This window comes from Mus musculus, chromosome 8, assembly GCF_000001635.26.
Source record: "Mus musculus strain C57BL/6J chromosome 8, GRCm38.p6 C57BL/6J".
In the NCBI taxonomy this organism is placed as follows: Eukaryota; Metazoa; Chordata; class Mammalia; order Rodentia; family Muridae; genus Mus; species Mus musculus.
In genome coordinates, this window is record NC_000074.6 from 65660001 (window position 1) to 65673681 (window position 13681).

At 35.6% G+C, this 13681-nt stretch overlaps 1 protein-coding gene and 1 non-coding gene across 8 annotated transcripts in view; one reads left to right on the top strand and one right to left on the bottom strand.

The window, feature by feature from the left end:
* The window catches only part of Marchf1 (membrane associated ring-CH-type finger 1), an 854833-nt gene that overhangs the window by 41992 nt on the left and 799160 nt on the right, over positions 1 to 13681 (top strand). The gene's annotated exons all lie outside the window — the stretch shown is intronic.
* On the bottom strand, positions 7595 to 7701 carry Gm23515. The gene has a single exon (XR_003947650.1). It is a non-coding gene; the product is annotated as a U6 spliceosomal RNA (small nuclear RNA).

The following is a 13681-nucleotide window of genomic DNA, read 5'->3' on the forward strand; positions in this document are numbered from 1 at the left end:
ATGCCTTCACTTTGACTCCTGGAAGGCAACGAGTCTAAAAAACCTTTCCTAGCATCAGTTTCTTGGTAGAGTGAGGATGCAGGTCTTACCATCTTTGTTAATAAACTTTGTTCTCACATCTGCTGTTACTGTTTTTCAGACGGTATGGCACATCTTCAATGGACTCACAGACTTCCTCAAGGTTGTACTCATTCCTGAGTAGTTATGGGCACCAATGCTTTTTGTGAGGTCCTGGCATTATCTTCCTAGTTTTCCTTCTTTTTTTGTTTTTTATTTTTAATTTTTTATTAGGTATTTATTTCATTTACCTTTCCAATGCTATCCCAAAAGTCCCCCACACCCTCCCCCACCCACTCCCCTACCCACCCACTCCCACTTCTTGGCCCTGGCGTTCCCCTGTACTGAGGCATATAAAGTTTGCACGACCAATGGACCTCTTTCCACTGATGGCCCGACTAGGCCATCTTCTGATTCATATGCAGCTAGAGACACAAGCTCCGGGGGTACTAGTTAGTTCATATTGTTGTTCCACCTATAGAAATGCAGATCCCTTTATCTCCTTGGTTACTTTCTCTAGCTCCTCCATTGGGGGCCCTGTGATCCATTCAATAGTTGACCATGAGCATCCACTTCTATATTTGCAAGGCCCCGGCATAGTCTCAGAAGAGACAGCTATATCAGGGTCCTTTCAGCAAAGTCTTGCTAGTGTATGCAATGGTGTCAGCATTTGGATGCTGATTATGGGATGGATCTCCGGGTGTGGCAGTCTCTAGATAGTCCATCCTTTCGTCTCAGCTCCAAACTTTGTCTCTGTAACTCCTTCCATTAATGATGGCTGTCTATAGCTAACTACTATTGTGCTCAATGCCAACGAGCTAGTGAGAAGGCTCAAAGGGAAAAGACACTTGCCATCAAGGCTTCCAATATGGGTTCAATGTCCATATGATAACTGAAGAGAATTAACTGACTGTCCTGCAAGTTGTCCTCTGACCTTAGAATGTATGCTGTGGCAAATATGTGTGCATATTCACACACAAAATGTAATTTAAGCAAAAAATTTAATTCAATTGTTTACAATTCTCTTCTCTCATCTCTTCCTCTCTCTCTTTTTTTTCCTTCCTTCTAAATGTCATCAGAAGTTGGGAAATTATTATAATGAGACTATGCTATGGAAGATGGGTAGACAGAATCCTATTTTATATTTAAGATACAGTTAATAGAAATACATCACATACTTGTAGGAAAGGTTTTTAACTGGCTTGCTCTTGTTTTTCTTTCATGTGATGAGACATAACCTTTGCCTTTAATCCCCCAAAGAATATCAGATAAAAGCTTACAGTCTGGTAGTAGTTGTCCTCTAACTTTTGAAAGATTGCTTGCCCTGACATACCAACAAGGAGAAGAAAGCAATAGTAACAACTTTTTATCACTAAAGTAAGCTCATTTTTGACATAAGGGTAAGCAATTCCTCCTTTAAATGAGGATTTTCTTTGAAGATTATTTCTTCTAGCCGGGCGTGGTGGCGCACGCCTTTAATCCCAGCACTCGGGAGGCAGAGGCAGGCGGATTTCTGAGTTCGAGGCCAGCCTGGTCTACAAAGTGAGCTCCAGGACAGCCAGGGCTATACAGAGAAACCCTGTCTCGAAAAACCAAAAAAAAAAAAAAAAAAAAAAAAAAAGATTATTTCTTCTAAGATGCAATATTTTAAATGTTAATATTTGCACTAATGGGAATGAAATTAAAGAAAATTTGTCATTTAACCCTAGCTATGTACTATAAAAAATGAATAGAACAGAGAATCTTATTTGAAAGGGCAATTGGATCCTTTGGGACTATTAAGGATGATACATTCATTTACACTGGATATTTTACATTCTGGAAATAACCCTCAAAGCAAAATCCTATTTGGTTAATGTCGCCATCTTCCTGTTCTCTTTTGTTACTCTAACCAAATACAGATAATTACTACAACACTCCTTCTGTTACCTGCTCATATCTAGCTTGCATTGCCCTAAATGATAGGCAGGCTGGCAATACACAGAGGACTAATTTGCATGTTTAATCTTTCATCTGCTAAGGAGGTATCACTTTTCCTTTGATGTTCTGGTTAGAAGATAGTCCCTAGGCATTTTATATCCCATGAGTCTCTCCGTACAGTGAGGGACTGCATTAATGCTCACTGAAATGTGTCAACTCTGCTGTCAACTACTTGTTTGAGGTAGAAAATAGAGATTTATCTAGAAAACTTTATATATCCTGTTATTATTTCACTAGGGATATGCAATGTATATATGAATATGCATAAAATTTCATTTATACATGCAGAATTGAATATACTTTAATGATAATTAAATCTGTTATACAAAATTAATAATGATAACTCATGACCAACTTTTGTTTTTTAACCCCCTTAAATCTTCCATTTTCTTATGTAATTTTGGTAGAAAGCACAGGTATTTTACATCACTCATAGACAATTCAATAGATATATTTAAAATCTGTAAGTTCAATATCATAAATTTGGGAAGCAATGGCAAGACTCAGCTACTGATAAAACAACAAATTGAAAATGTTTCTTTGTTTTAAGCCAACTTGCAGAACTTCTCAACCATAGCTGTAGTGTTACAATACTCACATTCATGCAGACTGTATCATAAATGCTCACTTAATCAGAATATGTGAAATGCATTCCCTCTTCACACCAAGTTTTAGGATCCAAAATCAGGCCTGTCCCTTCTTACATTCAAGGTCAGGTCTACTGTAAATTTCTAAATTTAGTAAAAATGCCTTCCTTTCTTTAACTTGGTCCCATGAGCCCACTACTTAGAGGGGTATTAGTTCTAGAACTCACACTGAGGTACCCAGTTTCTTCCTGTATGATTCATTCAACCACACCCTGTAGTTTTCATCTTCACTTCCTTCCTATTACAGAGACTTTTAAAAACAATTTTTATTAGATATTTTCTTCATTTACATATCAAATGCTATCCCGAAAGTCCCCTATATACTCCTCCCCTCCCTGCTCCCCAACCCACCCACTCCCACTTCCTGGCCCTGGCATTCCCCTTGCATATGATCTTTGCAAGACCAAGGGTCTCTCCTTCCAATGATAGCCAACTAGGCCATCCTTTGCTACATATGCAGCTAGAGATATGAGCTCTCACTCAGGGTACTGGTTAGTTTATATAGTTGTTCCCCCTATAAGGTTGCAGACCCCCTTAACTCCTTGGGTACTTTCTCTAGCTCCTCCATTGGGGGCCCTGTGTTCCATCCAATAGATGACTGTGAGCATCCACTTCTGTATTTGCCAGGCACTGGCATAGCCTCATATGAGACAGTTATATCAGGGTCCTGTCAGCAAAATCTTTCTGGCATATGCAATAGTGTCTGCGTTTGGTGGCTGATTATGGGATGGATCCCTGGGTTGGGCAGTCTCTGGATGGTTCTTCCTTCCATCTCAGTTCCAAACTTTGTCTCCTTCCATGGGTATTTTGTTTCCCATTTTAAGGAGGAACTAAGTAGCCACACTTTGGTCTTCCTTCTTGATTTTCATGTATTTTGCAAATTGTATCTTGGATATTCTAAGTTTCTGGGCTAATGGCCACTTATCAGTGAGTGCATATCATGTGAGTTCTTTTGTGATTGGGTTATCTCACTGAGGATGATATCCTCCAGATCCATCCATTTGCCTAAGAATTTCACAACTTAATTGTTTTTAATAGCTGAGTAGTACTCCATTGTGTAAATGTACCACATTTTCTGTATCCATTCCTCTGTTGAGGGACATCTGGCTTTTTTCCAGCATTTAACAGATATGTACAGAGACTTTTTAGAGTGCCATTTCCTGAGCTTAGTTTTAGTGAGTTATACTAACTTTGCCAAGTTGGGTGAATTAGAAGTATTTTGTTTTCTAAAGGGAATAAGTTAATTTTTGCTTGTTGTATAAGCACCATTAGTAGGTAAGACACTAATATCAGGAGCAGGGGAAACAATTAAGTAGAATGTAAGCTTTTATTCTCTTGTCAACAAAGGAGGCTTCTCTGATATGTTCTGGATCATTTTCTAAATGATGTTTTCATTTGTTTTGTTTTGCTTTTGTTTCATGTAGGGAATGTAAATATATTCAAATAGTAAATTTAAAGATATTACCTTTTAAAAAAATCTAATAATTTGTAGTGTTGTTAAAGTTTTAGTATGTTTCAGCACACAAATTATTAGAATAATTTTTCTCTTTAATATTTTAGGTATGAGAATCAGCATTGTTTATTAAAGTATTTATCTGCATATAAACTCACAGCTTTCCCCCTAGGCAGATGTAAAATCTCTAAGAGAGGATATGACCTCTGTCAGTCTTAGATCAGATTGATGCTTCACTGTGGAGTAAGCAAGTGTTCCTGGATTATGCACAGACAGCTTAGATTGGGCATGCCTAGTGAGCTCAGATCTCATTCCCATTTCAAAGAATGTATGCATGTGGTTTTCAGGTATTCGATCAGAAGACTTTATTCATTGTAAAGTTACTGCCGATTTTGTGGGTTCCCAAAATTAGATATCAAGTATTAAAAGGAATTTTCTCCATTGCTGCTTTGCTTTTATTTCTTCTGGCTCTGAATGCCAAGAGAACATTTGAGCAGCCTTTCTGCCCCTGGAGCTATGATCTTCAGACCATCTTGAACTGAATAGTAGGGCAACTCAGCCATTCATTCCTTGACATCAAAGCCTTCTGTATCATGTTCATGTCAGAGACTCAAAATTCTCTCTATATGCTCTGGTGCTTATTCCACTCATTAACTCCTGAACCATTTTTCTCCATTGGTCCTTAACTGAGCATCAACTCTTAAGAGGGTGCTTTGAATTTCCTTCACATCATGTTATATATTTTTTTAAGACTTAGAGTTTTTACTATAAAAAAATTCGACTTTTACAACTTACCTTTACAGCTCTGTCTTAAAGCAGATTTATGAACTGCCCCCCCCACATATTAATCTTTTTATATATATTTTTTACACTCCAGATTTTATTCCCCTCCTGGTCCACTGGTCCACCCTCTGACTCTTTCACACCCCCATACCTCCTCCTCACCCCCTATCTCCACCAGGATGTCCCCACCCTCCACCCCCACTCCAGCAGACTTCTAAACTCCCTGGGGCCTCCAGTCTCTTGAGGGTTAGGTGAATCTTCTCTGACTGAACCCAGACCCTGCAATCCTCTGCTGTATGCATGTTGGGGGTGGGGTGTGTGTCTCCTAGTTATTTATCTATTGTCATCATAAAATATTACAAGAGCCACTTGTTATAGAAAGCATTTACTTTAGGGATCATGAGTCCATAGTGTTAGAGTCCATGATAATTCTGGCTGGGAGCCTTACAGAGAATGGCTTGAGCTTTGGAAACTTCAAATCTCACCCCCCAGTGGTACACCTCCTCCAACTGGATCACTCCTCCTAATCCTTCCCAAACAGTTCCATCAGTGTGGAACAAATATGCAGACAGTCTTGTTTGAACCACTGTATGTGCTTTCTTGAGCTTAGTTTCTTTCTCTGTTTTTGTCCCATAACTATGACTAAATTTTGTTAAGGTTATATATATATATATATATATATATATATATATATATATATATATATATATACATATACATATACATATACACACACATACAAAATATATATAATTTCCTTATTGAGGCAAAGTATCTGTTTTGGAGTTTGCAGTGAACTCATTATTAAATGCTTGCAACTGAGGATTTTCTATTATGATTAATGAAAATTTTGGTTTGGACACATTATTACCACAGTCAATTCTACACAAGGCATTTATTTATTTATTTATTTATTTATTTATTTATTTATTCATTTTACTTATTTACTTTACATCTCACTCACTTCCCTCCCAGGCCCCAGTCACTCCCTCCCACAATCCCTCTTGCCATCCCCACTTCTCTTCTACTCTGAGTGGGTAGGTTCTCCCCCTGGATATTCCCCAACTCTGGCACTCTGCAAAGCTAGGCTCATCCGCTCCCACTGAGGTCAGAAAAGGCAGCCGAGCTAGAAGAACATATCCCACTTATAGCATTTGGGAAAGGCCCTGTTCCAGTTGTTCAGGGCCCACAGGAAGGTCAAGCTGTACATCTGCTACATATGTGTAAGGAGGCCTACATCCAGCCTGTGTGTATTCTTTGGTTGGATTAAATAATATTTTTAACTTTATTATATATGTTTATATGTTTATTTGTTCTTTCTTTCTTCTTTCTTTCTTTCCTTCTTTCTTTCTTTCTTTCTTTCTTTCTTTCTTTCTTTCTTTCTTTCTTTCATGTGCATGTGTGCATGTGACACAACATACATGAAATTCAGAGGACAGACTGTGAAAATTGGTTCCTTCCTTCCATCCTATGGGGCTCAAACTCAGGTTGCTAGGTTTGGAGGCAAGCATATTTACTCACTGAGCCAATTCACTTGCCTATTAAGATGTTTTTAATTCTTAAAAGATGTTACTTTAAATTTTATTTTAACGTTTCCTCTTACCACAAGGTATCAATCAACCTTTATGCCATATTTCACGTGTTACTTGGAAATTTAAAAATAAAATAGAATATATCTCTGTTGTACTTTGTGCATTTCCTATTTTACAATGACCTTTATTTGTGAACATTCAATGGAACATATTTTCTTTTGTTTGAGGCTTATATTAAAACTTTTTCTTTTCTTTTCTTTTTTTTTTCTTTTTTCTTTTTTGGTTTTTCAAGACAGGGTTTCTCTGTGCAGCCCTGGCTCTTCTGCAACTCATTCTGTAGACCAGGCTGGCCTTGAACTCAGAAATCCTTCTGCCTCTGCCTCCCAAGTACTGGGATTATAGGTGTGTGCCACCACTGCCCAGCTAAAACTTTTTTAAAAATTTAGAATGCTTCCCAATCTGTTGGTTGCCTTTTTGTCTTATTGACAGTGTCCTTTGCCTTACAGAAGCTTTGCAATTTTATGAGGTCCCATTTGTTAATTCTTGATCTTACAGTAAAGGCCATTGGTGTTCTGTTCAGGAATGTTTCCCTTGTGCTCATATGTTTGAGGCTCTTTCCCACTTTCTCCTCTATAAGTTTTAGTGTCTATGGTTTTATGTGAAGTTCCTTGATCCACTTAGACTTGAGCTTTGTACATGGAGATAAGAATGGATTAATTCACATTCTTCTACATGGTAACTGCCAATTGACCCAGGACCATTTGTTGAAAATGCTGTCTTTTTTCCATTGAATGGTTTTAGCTCCTTTGTCAAAGATCAAGTGAACATAGTTGTGTGAGTTCATTTCTGGGTCTTCAATTCTATTCCACTGATCTATCCATCTGTCACTGTACCAATACCATGCAATTTTTATCACAATTGCTCTGTAGTACATCTTGAGGTCAGGGATGGTGAGTCCACCAGAGGTTCTTTTATTGTTGAGAATAGTTTTTACTATCCTAGGTTTTCTGTTATTCCAGATGAATTTGCAAATTGCCCTTTCTAACTCTGTGAGCTGGAATTTTGATGGGGATTGCTTTGAATCTGTAGATTGCTTTCGGCAAGATAGCCACTTTTACTATATTAATCTTGCCAATCCATGAGCATGGAAGATCTTTCTATCAGATTTGTATGTCATTCTTGCTCAGGGGCCATGCTAATCTTCTCTGTATTGTTCCAATTTTAGTATATGTGCTGTCGAAGTGAGCACTGATGAAAACTTTTAAAATATGTAACTGGTATGTTATAGTCTTGATACAGAAACTACACTTGAAAAACCACATTGAACTACAGCTTTACAAATACTTATGTACAAATAAATGTATGTGCACGCATAAATACTCACAGATATATGTATGTATGTGCATACTTGTTCACAGGTATGTGTCTGTGGATGAATCTTTCACTGACTATCCATTCCTATGCCAATGGTATCCTTAATTTTATCCAGCAAACATCTCCCCTCACCAATCATCTCTTTCTTCTTTTGGTAATGCTCTGGAATATCTATCAAAGGGAAATTGCTTGAAACAGAGAATAAAAAATATGTTACAATTAAAATGTATTCATGGTTTAAATTAAGGAAATCTGTAGATCTTTTGGGAAAATACACACTTTGATTATATGAATCCTGAAGAAAGTGAACATATCTCCTTTCTGCTGTAGCTTCTTTTGAGTCCTTTGTTCCTTTTAATGTTCTCATCAGATTGATGCAGTATAACTCTGTCCTTAATTCTAAAGATTATATTTTGATGTAATAGATCTTATATAAAAATAGATCTTTGATCATCTTTCCAAAATAAACATTAATAATAAATATATCCCTCGTTTTCTGATTGTTAGCTTCTAAAGCTCTTTTTTTCATATGATTTAATATTTTATTGCAGACTGTTCTTCATTGTTCTTGTTTAGTATATATCACCACAGTTTCAATGGTAAACTTATCTTTTGTACCTGGAAAATATTTTTCTCAGTTTCCTTCTAAAGCACTTTGAACTAAAAATGGAGAATAAACACTGATTCTTTAATATTCCTGCATGTTGAACTTATCAAATTACTATATTTCATCTGAACTTTGTGATTTTGCAGATTTTACAGTGATATTACCATTTCTCCACATGAAGTATTCTTTGTAATCTTATCATGGTGTATGAAGTTCCATATGGTTTCTGTTATTTACACAAGTTACTTTTCTGTAATTATATTTAACTAGATATTTCAATTCAATGTTGTCAAATGCTTGAGAGACTATGAGGTTCTAAACTGTAAATTGTGACTGCTTTAGTGTTTCAATATGTGGAATGACATTGGGCATTGATGTCTAAATGATCATTCTGGGTCAAAAATACTCTGTTTTATCTGTGATTCATAATATTTTTAGAAGGAAATGAAATGTGTCAAATGTCTTTCTCATCATAATGTGATTTTATGATTTTTATTGTTGAAAATGATTATCCAGTTTCCAGAAATAAGATCACTTATATGTGTGTTTCTCCAGTAATTTATATTACTTGCAACAATAATCTTTCTTGGGCCACTTGATATTAAACTTTTCAAATGCAGGAATGAATTCTATTTACTAGTGATTTACTTAAAATCTGCATGAAAATAATTAAAATTGATCTTTTTTTGTTTGAAATTTGTTAGGCTTTGGGATGAAAGTTCTGCTTGTTCTCTTCTTAAAATTAGAATAATTTACAATGTGCTTTTATCTTGTTGAATATTTTACAGTGCAGTGAGAATATTCATTATTTAAAGCTAAGGTACAGAATAAATTTTCTCAGAGTCTGTTTAGTCGTCTTTGGAAAATAGATCTTTGATCATCTTTCCAAAATATACATTAATAATAAATATATCCCTTGTTTTCTGATTGTTAGCTTCTAAAGATCTTTTCTTCATGTGATTTAATATTTTATTGCAGACTGTTCTTCATTGTTCTTGTGTAGTATATATCTCCACAGTTTCAGTGGTAACCTTATCTTTTGTAACTGGTTGTCTTTCAGTCTTAGCCTTATAAGCCTCTTCCTCTCTAACTCAGGGTTTATTTGCTTTGCTGAAACCTTCAGAGATGTTTCAATCTTTAAACATGTTTATTCTCTATAGCTTTAAATATTTTATGCTTTGATTTATATTAATTTCATCTTCTAACACTTTTAGTAATTTCTGTTTATATCAGCGATTTCCTTCTGAGACTTGTGTTTTTACCAGACTGCCATCTTTTAGAACAATGGACAGACATGCTTGTGTTTACCTAACTGCAGCTCTTGTTTCATGCAGTTTCAGGTGACATTTTTGTCTTTGCACTTGGTTCTCTAAATCTGCATGTTTCCTATATGCAGACCCAACCAACCTTTATTCCAAATATTTGAAGAATGTTTGTTGTGTGCATGAACAGCGTTCTCATCTCTAGTGGTTCCTGGTTATTAGTGTTTGTTTTTGGACTCATCTCCCATTCATGCTATTGAATATGTAATCTCTGTTGGAAAAGTCTGGACATTTTTTATTATTTTCGAAAGGACATATTTATATCATATTAGACATTTTAAACATCTTAAAGATGATATAAAGGATATAGAATATATATATATATATATATATATATATATATATATATATATATATACTAAGGTAGAAAGAATTTGGTAAGTGAGGCATGTCATAGAAATAGTTCCTTAAAGATTTTGTTTATTGCCTTATACAGGAGTTATGTAGGATAATATTTTAATTTGATTGGTTAAGATTATTTAATCTTATCTAAATTTATTGGTATATGAACAGATAATTTGGTTTAAAAGTTGTCAAAAAAGAATATTCTAGGATGATGTCTCAGAGGATAAGAGTGCTTGCAGCACAGTATGAGTTCATATTCTAAGAACATATGTTAAAATTTAGGTGTGGCCATACTTACATTTAATAACTCCAACACTGTTGGTACCAAAAGAAGGAAGATAGGTCAGGCTTGCTGGCTGCCAGGTTTATTAAATGACCTTTTCACAAGGAAATCAGACTGGGTGTGACAGAGGAGGATGTCCAAATCTTCCTCTGATTATGATCATGCATACATATCTAAATTAAACATCTCTCTCTCTCTCTCTCTTTCTCTCTCTCTCTCTCTCTCTCTCTCTCCCTCTCTCATTCCATATACCAGGATTAACTGTATATTATTTTAAACCTGAGACTTTTTTTACTACGTATTCCTTCCACCCACAATTTCAAATTCTGAGGTAAGTATTTAGATGGTCATGAACCACACCATGTGATTGTTGGAAATTGAATTCTGGATCTCTGGAAGAGAAATCAGTGCTCTTAACCACTGAGCCATCTCATTGGCCCCTACATATATTGTTTTGTTTAAAAATTTACCTCTGGGGCTGGAGAGATGGCTCAGTGGTTAAGAGCACTGGCTGTTCTTCCAGAGGTCCTGAGTTTAATTCCCAGCAACCACATGGTGGCTCACAACCACCTGTAATGGGATTGGATGCCCTCTTCTTGTGTGCCCGAAGACAGCAACAGTGTAGTCATATAAATAAAATAAATCTTAAAAAAAATTCACCTCTGTTGGAGTAGTTTAAGTGATAACAGTTTCAACTTAAATTACAAATGTAACAGTATCATAGTATTTGCAAAATCCTATACTCAACACTCAAAGGCTAGTCTCTTGCTGAGCCTTCTGTTCTTGTGATAAATACCTGAGATTATTACATATAAAAAGATAATAATTATTTTGTGTCACACAATGGGTATCTAAACTTTTGATATGGTTTTGTGATGTATGTTCAAATGTGCCATCTTGGATGCTTGGGATCCATGAGTTGGGTTGAATATTGAAAACTGGTTTGTAGGTTTCCATCCATAGTTAAGTGGCTCTATGGCCTTTGGGCATGCAGAGAAAGCACATCACAGTGGAGAGCCTGTATCAGCAAAAAGGAACATCTAACAGCCAGGAAATCAAGAGGAAGATAGTAGACTACCAGGATTTTCTGAAAAGCTCTTTCCTCAAGGACCACTTACTTGGCTCTGCCTCTTTAAGCTTTCACTATCTCCCATTTCCAAACTTGAGACCCAACCTTTAAGACATGGCCTGTTGGGAGATTTCCAGATTTTGATTCTAGCACAGATTCCCAAGCTGTTATTGAGAAAATCTTTTCCTGAAAACTGCAGCCAACATTTTACACTTTCTAGAATTTGGCTCAGAAAAGGCAGAAAAATATAGAAAGGAAATAACCTATATTTGTTAGCTTTCTCTCTAGAACTTTCTCCTCAATAATATTGAAGATCAAATGTGTGAGAGTTTTTCTTAAAAACCTTTTTGTATGACTGTTTTTAATTACACATGCATGTGGACATGCAGACATGAACCATCCCCAAGAGAAACTTTGGTTACTAAGATATTACCACTACCCAGTGCTTGTATTTTTCTAAGCGTGTGTATCAAAAAGTTGTTCTAGTGATCTACAAATGTTCAACCCTCAGTTTCTGGTTGCTTCTTATTATGAAGTTCCTAATTTTTTTTGTGATGGTAAAAGATCTGTGGGTTTGTTGAAAAGCTTGTATGTTAGAGAACTTGCATTTGTTGTTTGATGGCCTTTTGCATGTAGTGGGAAGCCTGACTTTCCCGTGAGTGCTATGTAACTTGTACTGCTTTATTTCATTTGCTTTCTCCTCATTCCAATAGTATTTGTTCCTTACTCTCCTAACGTAGAGTTCTGCAGGGCCCATCCTTTTGGACGGAGTTTCATATAGTAGCATTTGTTTGAGACATGTCATTAGGCAGATTTTTGATGATCCTGAAAGCTGTCCCTTGGTGAATAAATTTTAAGTCATTAAAAAACATTTGTAATTCCCAGAGAAATTGGGTCAAATACTTAGCTTGATGAAAATAGTAACATTGTTTGGCTTTTCATTGTTTTGCCTCCATCTAATATTGTACCTTGCACACAATAGGTGCCAGCAAATATTTGTTGACTGGTAAACTGGATTTAGTCATTCACAATTCAAAATAGGAATGCATGGAAGCTCTGATAGGAATTATCCTTCACTGCATAAAGAACAAGTTGTGTTTACATTGCTCCTTGTATAAGAAAATGCACATATTTTAGTCTGAAAGTGTCCAGAGAGATGTAACAGAAATTAATTGGGCTGAAGAGATTGGTACATTGCTTATATGACATTTGACCTTTTCATTCAAAATGACTGTTGTGTAAATTTACATAATTTTTGCATATTCATTTGCTATTTTCATACTAGCATATGAATGTGACCCAGGCAGGGCATCAAGCATATTCATAAAATTCATTACCTCATTCATATCTTTGTCTTCTTATCACAGAAAGAAATTTCATTGTTAGCTGAACACAATCAATCTGAATTAGCTAAATAAATAATTTATACTAAAAGCAAAATATAATTTCTTAGAACATAGGGCTCAGAATGTAGCTCAATGGTAGAACATTTGTAACATCCTTGAGGCTCTGGACTTCAGCTCCAGCACCCAAAACCAACCCAAACAAACAGAGAATAGCATATAGAGAAGATTGTTAAGAATGTAACATTTTGTCATGTGGTTTCTTTCTACTAGATATTTACCAGTAATAATTTTAAACATTTATAGTCCCATATACAGATTTTTTAAAATTTTTACTACTAAAATTGGTAATGCAAAACACAGTTTCCATCTGGAAGGGAATAAGAGTTTATTTTGAGCCACACATGAATGACCATTACTCAGAAACACAGTCAACAAGTTACCACAAATAATAGGGTAATTCTCTGTGGAAGTAGTTATATGAACTTTATATAGTTAGTAAAAGTTGTAAGTTTACCAAATGCATTGATGCTAACATCAGTTATACTGATTACAGAGAAGTAGGGATCTTACCTCTAGGTTTGAGATCCTGCGGGGTAGCATTCTTAACTTTGGAACTAGGAGAAGCTAGTGACCTCCTAAAAATAGTTTCCATATTTTTTAGGTAGACAAGAAAGATGCTAGATTCAGATGCAGGCTAAAATAGATATTAATGGAAATAAAAATTGTTTAAGATAATTTTGGCTTTGAATTTTCAGCATTCCAACTCTAAAAACAACATGGTATTAGAATTTGTCAATATTCTGAAGCCTCTACATAGATATGGCTTAGATTTGATTGATTTATTCATTTATTTATGTGAATGAATGTTTGTCTACATGTTTCT